This window comes from Kogia breviceps, chromosome 9, assembly GCF_026419965.1.
Source record: "Kogia breviceps isolate mKogBre1 chromosome 9, mKogBre1 haplotype 1, whole genome shotgun sequence".
Taxonomy (NCBI): domain Eukaryota; kingdom Metazoa; phylum Chordata; class Mammalia; order Artiodactyla; family Physeteridae; genus Kogia; species Kogia breviceps.
The window spans coordinates 110,467,546-110,473,459 of record NC_081318.1 but is presented as its reverse complement, the minus strand read 5'-3'; positions in this window follow the sequence as shown (position 1 = coordinate 110,473,459).

Here is a 5,914-nt window from a genome sequence, read left to right as displayed (position 1 = left end):
AGTCGCTTGCTGGTTTCTTTATTTTTCAACAGGTTTGAGGTCTTTGTCGAGATGGAATGTTATATTAACACATTTTTCCACATAAGATCTGAACAGAGATTGATATGAAAATTTATGGGGCTTCCCTGGTGGCGCAGTGGTTGGGAGTCCGCCTGCCGATGCAGGGGACACGGGTTCGTGTCCCGGTCCGGGAGGATCCCACGTGCCGCGGAGCGGCTGGGCCCGTGAGCCGTGGCCGCTGCGCCTGCGCGTCCGGAGCCTGTGCTCCGCAACGGGAGAGGCCACAACAGTGAGAGGCCCGCGTACCGCAAAAAAAAAAAAAAAAAAAAAAAGCAGGTGCAATGATTACATTAAGGGAATGATTTGCTCATGAATGTGACATTATTATAGTGGTCTATACACAACCACCATAAGCAAATGTTTGTGCAAATGACTTGAACAGTAAAATCTGATATCTCAAATAGTACTCTTTAGATCTTGTAATGCATCTGTCAAATCACTTCATCTATTGTTAGAATATCTTTGATTCTGTAAAACTCTAGGAATGGTAATTGAGAGAGAGACAGAGAGATCACAGGTAAGGACAATTGGCATTATAACCATGCAGACATATTTGTCCTGTAAAAAGTAGATTTGTATTGATTTCCTATTAAGCTGTAAAAGTACATGGTTCAATTTTTAAAGATATTTGAATTATGTTGTGCTCTCATGCCATTTTCAGGTGATCACACTGAAACAAAATAGAAGGCATTAAGCCTAGCATCTCTTTTCTGTAAAATGGCATTACTCTTCTGAAATCATTGCAATGGTGAAGTCCTTTTTTTTTCCCATTTTTGGACTTTTCATTTTATAGTGAATGTTTCTCTGTGTGTGTCGTGGAATTACTACATTAAAATCCAGTGAACATGGAGTGAAATCCGTGTATAGTCTGATTTTATACATTTTAAAGGAAGTACAATTTTCTACCTCCAAGTAGTATATGGAGCTAAAGAAGAGGTATGTCCTCATTTGTATCAGTGAAGGTGAAGAGCAATTAAACAGTTGTGTCAAATAATATAAGCAGATTTCCATCAGTTATGTTCACGTAGAAATGTAGGGAGTTTTTCATAGATGAAGTTAAATTTTCACTTCCTACTATTTTTGAACACAATTATCTCCAAGTTTTTATTGTAGTACTTAGTTTTGTACTTGAATGTCAGTGATGAGTAGCTGGTATGTTTTTACTCCTTCCCAAGCCAGGAAAGTAACAAGTCCTGTACAAAAGAAACGGGAAGAGTTCCAGTAGTAGACTATGCTCCTGTGATATTCTACTGAAAGAACTCTGTCCATTTCCAAATGTACAGGCTCAAGCCAGGCTCTTATCTGAAGGTCATCCATAGGACTTGGACTGAATTCTACACTCCGAAAGTATCTCTCATAAATAACCACAAAATGGATTTATGTTACCTTAAACTCTCTCATCACTGACCACCAAGATATATAAAAACACACGTGAATGATTTATGTGCCCCAAATCTCCCTGGCAGGAAAAAAGTAAGAGAACAAAAATCAGACAGAAAACTCATACTATTTTCCTTTAGCGGGTATGCTCAATAGATCAGGAAGGAGAAGAGCTACACTTGAAAAGTACTTGTATTAATGTAAGTCAAAACACCTCAGACCTGAGAACTTAAATTTCTGTTTTCTGAATCCCAAACCAAATGTTTTATTTCCGCATTCTAAATCCCATATACTAAATATTTGAGAAAAAGGCAATATCCACTTGATTACAATAGCTTTTTTGCTACACACAATTGGAGAACAATAGAAAATTCTGTTATTCATTCAATAAACAAAACTTTATTTAGTACCCTCTCAATGCCAGGCACTATAGACGGTGAAGTTTAATAGTGAGTGAAGGACACTGATAGTTAAAAAGGTGATTGCAGTATAGTTGGTTCACAATCGTATCTTAGTTTCAGGTGTACAACATAGTGATTCAAGATTTTTATAGATTATACTCCAACTAAAGTTATTATAAAATAATGGCTATACCTCCCTGTGCTGCACAGTAAACCCTTGTATCTTATTTATTTTATACATAGTAGTTTGTGTCTCTTAATCCCCTACCCCATCTTGCCCCTCCCCCCCCACTGCTCACTGGTAACCACCAGTTTGTTCTCTGTATATGTGAGTCTGTTTCTGTTCTGTTATATACATTTGTTTTATTTTTTTAGACTCCACATATAAGTCTGTCTGACTTATTTCATGAATGAAAAGAAGGTGATTTGAATAAAGTGTGATGATCACTTTCCCAGAGTATGTGAACAGAGCACAAAGAAAGGTTGGGCTTAGGCATTGGAGAAAAAGCTTCCAGAAGGTTCTGAGGAAATGGGGATGAGCAGCAGGTAGAACTACCATGCCCCTCCCCACGCCAGTGATGGATAATTTTATGTGTCAGCTTGACTGGGCTAAGAGTTGCCCACATAGCTAGTGAAGCATTTTGTCTGGGTGTGTTTGTGAGAGTGATTCCAGACTTATTAGCATTTGAATCATTAGGTTGAATAAAGGCATCACTCACCAATGCAGGTAGCCAACATCCCATGCATTAAGGGCCTGAAGAGAAGAAAAAGCAGAGGAAAGCCAGATTTGTTCTCTGCATGAGCTGGGCATCCCTCTTCTCCTGTGCTCAGGACAGGAAGTGCTCCCAGGCCTTGGGCCTTTGGATTGGCACTGGTTCTCAGGCCTCCATGTTGGGGCTGGAACCACACCACAGCCCTTCTGGGCTTCCTGCTTGCAGATGGCAGACTGTGGGACTCAGCCTCCATAGTCATTCATAGCCTTACACTAAGTCCCTTTCTATGTATCTATATATGTCCTATTGGTTTGTTTTCTCCAGAGAGCCTTGATCAATGCATCCCCAAAGGAGAGCCACCAACTGAGGGCTGCGGGAAAGAGAACACACCAGGAACAGGTAGCTCAAAGGAAACAAATGTGGTCACAGGAAGTGTGAGAGAGGGAGCAGACCCTATCACGTGGAGTCTCTTGGCCAAGCTTGGAACTGAGTCTGAGGAAAACCATTTGCCAGTTAAGTGTTTAAACAAGGACCCTTATGATCTAGAAATGTCCCTGTGGCTAAGATTTGGAAAATTAATTAGAGGAGACAAGGAGAGTGGCTACAAGTCACGGATATGGGAAGGGCTGGGTGATGAATGCCTAAGGAAGAAGATATGCCTCCAGTTGTGAATGTGTGATTCCGGTAAGAGAGAATAAATTGCTGGTGGTCTGTGCTGCATGTGAGGCCCACAGGGGAGTGGGTGGGAGGCGGGTTTGATAACAAGAACGGATGCTTCCTGAGGGTATGAATAGCTGCATTAGTCAGAGGTCTCCAGAGAAACAAACCAATAGGATATGCACATACGTAGAGAGATTACTTGTAAGAAATTGGCTCAGGTAATTGTGGGGGCTGAAATGTTCAAATCTGCAGTGTAGGCTGGCAGGCTGGAGACCCAGGAGGGACTCTGATGAAGATGACTTCTGAATGCAGTCTGCAGAGGAATTCCTTGTGCTTGAGGCAGCCAGTGTTTTTGTTCTATTCTGGCCTTCAACTGGCTGGATGATCCCTACACACATTATAGACAGCAATCAGCTCAAAGTTAACAAATTTAAATACATAAATCTCATCCCAAAACACCCTCTCAGTTGACACATAAAATTAACCATCATGAGGCCACACTTTGTCAACTTGGCACTCATATGCATCTCCTTAAACCATACTTAATCTCCAAATAAAGACAATAACAAAGTCGTAATTTCAGCTAACATGATACAACTGTCCTGCATACACCCGAAAATGTGCTAACACTTTCCCAGAGGAGGACGAAAAGTCCTTGCATGACGTTTATTCTTCTCCTTGATATTTCCAAACTATAATACTATGATGGAAACCTTAGAATACTTAAATACTATGATATAAAATCAATATATCTTATGTTCCTCGATAAAGGGGTAAAGAAGGAAGAAAGCCAAGATGCTTAACACACACACACACACACACACACACACACTCATAACACAATAAGGATGAAATACTCATGACAGTTAATGGTCCTCATTGCTGAAGCAGGTCATGTGCTGGAGCTGGTATTTATAACTACTTTCCTCTACTACTCATTCACTTTGCTTCAATAAGCACCTCAGCTGGTCATGGTTCTTTGCCTGGTGGGGTGACCCAAGCCTTCATTCCTGTGGGGTCTGGGCCATTAGTAGTCCTGCCTGGATTGGGTTTTTGTAGTTTTCCATTGACCTTAACCACAGGGCATGGTAATACTAAGAAACACCCTAGGGACCTCTTGTATTCCAGACATACTTTTCATTACCTCCATTGTGGAGGAGACCTCCAATTACCTCTTGGAAGACAGGATCAGTCACCTCAGCCAGCAGAGTAACTACTGACTTTTTTGCCTGTTGATTCACAGGCATGAGGGATCCAAGGTGGCTGGGGAGAAGTCTTCACTTGTGGTTCAACTGAGCCTTTATCATGTCTCCTTCCCTTTTGTAACAAAGACATCTAGGCCATCAGAGTATAAGCTAATGGGAAGAGGAAGCAATGATTGTTATAGTAGGTGACCAGGGGTATAGTGAGTGGTGCCTCTCCCATTTCCACCTTTTAACCCCTGGACCCATCAATCCTGGTCATTGGAGAAGTAACACTGTATTTTGGATGCTGATTCAGAGCATATACAGTCTCCTGGAGAAGCTTTCTCCATTTCTGCAAAGTATTTCCACCAGCTGAGATTGTAAATGAGTCTTCAAAAGGCCAATTTACTTTCTCTCAAGACAGCTCCTTCAGGATAGGGGGAAACATGGTAAGAGCAGTGAATTCCAGGAGCAGAAGCTCATTGCTGCTCTTCATTTCCTATGAAGTTAGTTCCTTGATCAGCAACAGTGCAGGGTGGAATATAACGATGGTGGATAAGCGTTCTGTAAGTTCACAGACAGTAGTGATAGCAGAAGCATTATTTGAGTGAAAATTTTTTCATTATTTAAATTTTATGTCTAGTTCTTCAGTTGTTTCTAACAAACGTCAGGCCTTTATAAGCCATAAAAATGCTTTAATTATATGTTTCTTTTCTTTCATTTTCCCCTTCCTTCCTTCCTTCCTTCCTTCCTTCCTTCCTTCCTTCCTTCCTTCCTTCCTTCCTTTCTTTCTTTCTTTCTTTCTTTCTTTCTTTCTTTCTTTCTTTCTTTCTTTCTTTCTTTCTTTCTTTCTTTCTTTCTTTCTTTCTTTCTTTCTTTTTTTCTTTCTTTTCCTGAAAGTATTCTTAAAGAGAATTTAGATCCTTACTAATTAAAGTGACACTCTTGGCCCCGAAGCACTAGCATTTTCTGAGAACCTGTCAGAAATGCAAAATCTCAAGGCCCTCCCCACACTGAATGTATAGAGTCTGCATTTTAATAAGATTCTCCAGGAGATGTATGTACACCTTAAAATTTGGAAAAAAAAAAAATCACTGGATTAGTTTAGCAGTTCTAAGGAATGCTTATCTCTGGGTTCTGGGCAAGACCCAAATGAAGCAGAGTGGAAGGGGAATGATTGATAACATTGTTTTGTTTTGTTTAGTTTTAATAAACTTAAAGTTTCCCGGGTGATACCGCTAGGATTGAGAACCAGTGATGTAGTAAATTCTTCATTATAGAGACAAAGAAACAGAATTTGTGACTTTTCAAAGTATTCACTGGTATTTATGTCAGGACCAGACTCATAATTCAACCAGTTGTAGGTAAATTCTGATTGATTGAGAGAAAAAAGGAGACATGGAGAGAGAGGAAGAGAGAGAGAGAGAGATTTAAGTGAAATAAGACTTGAAAAGTTCTATGAAAACAAAGAACTAAAAATAGAAAATTATTTTACAAGTACCCAGAATGGCATCAT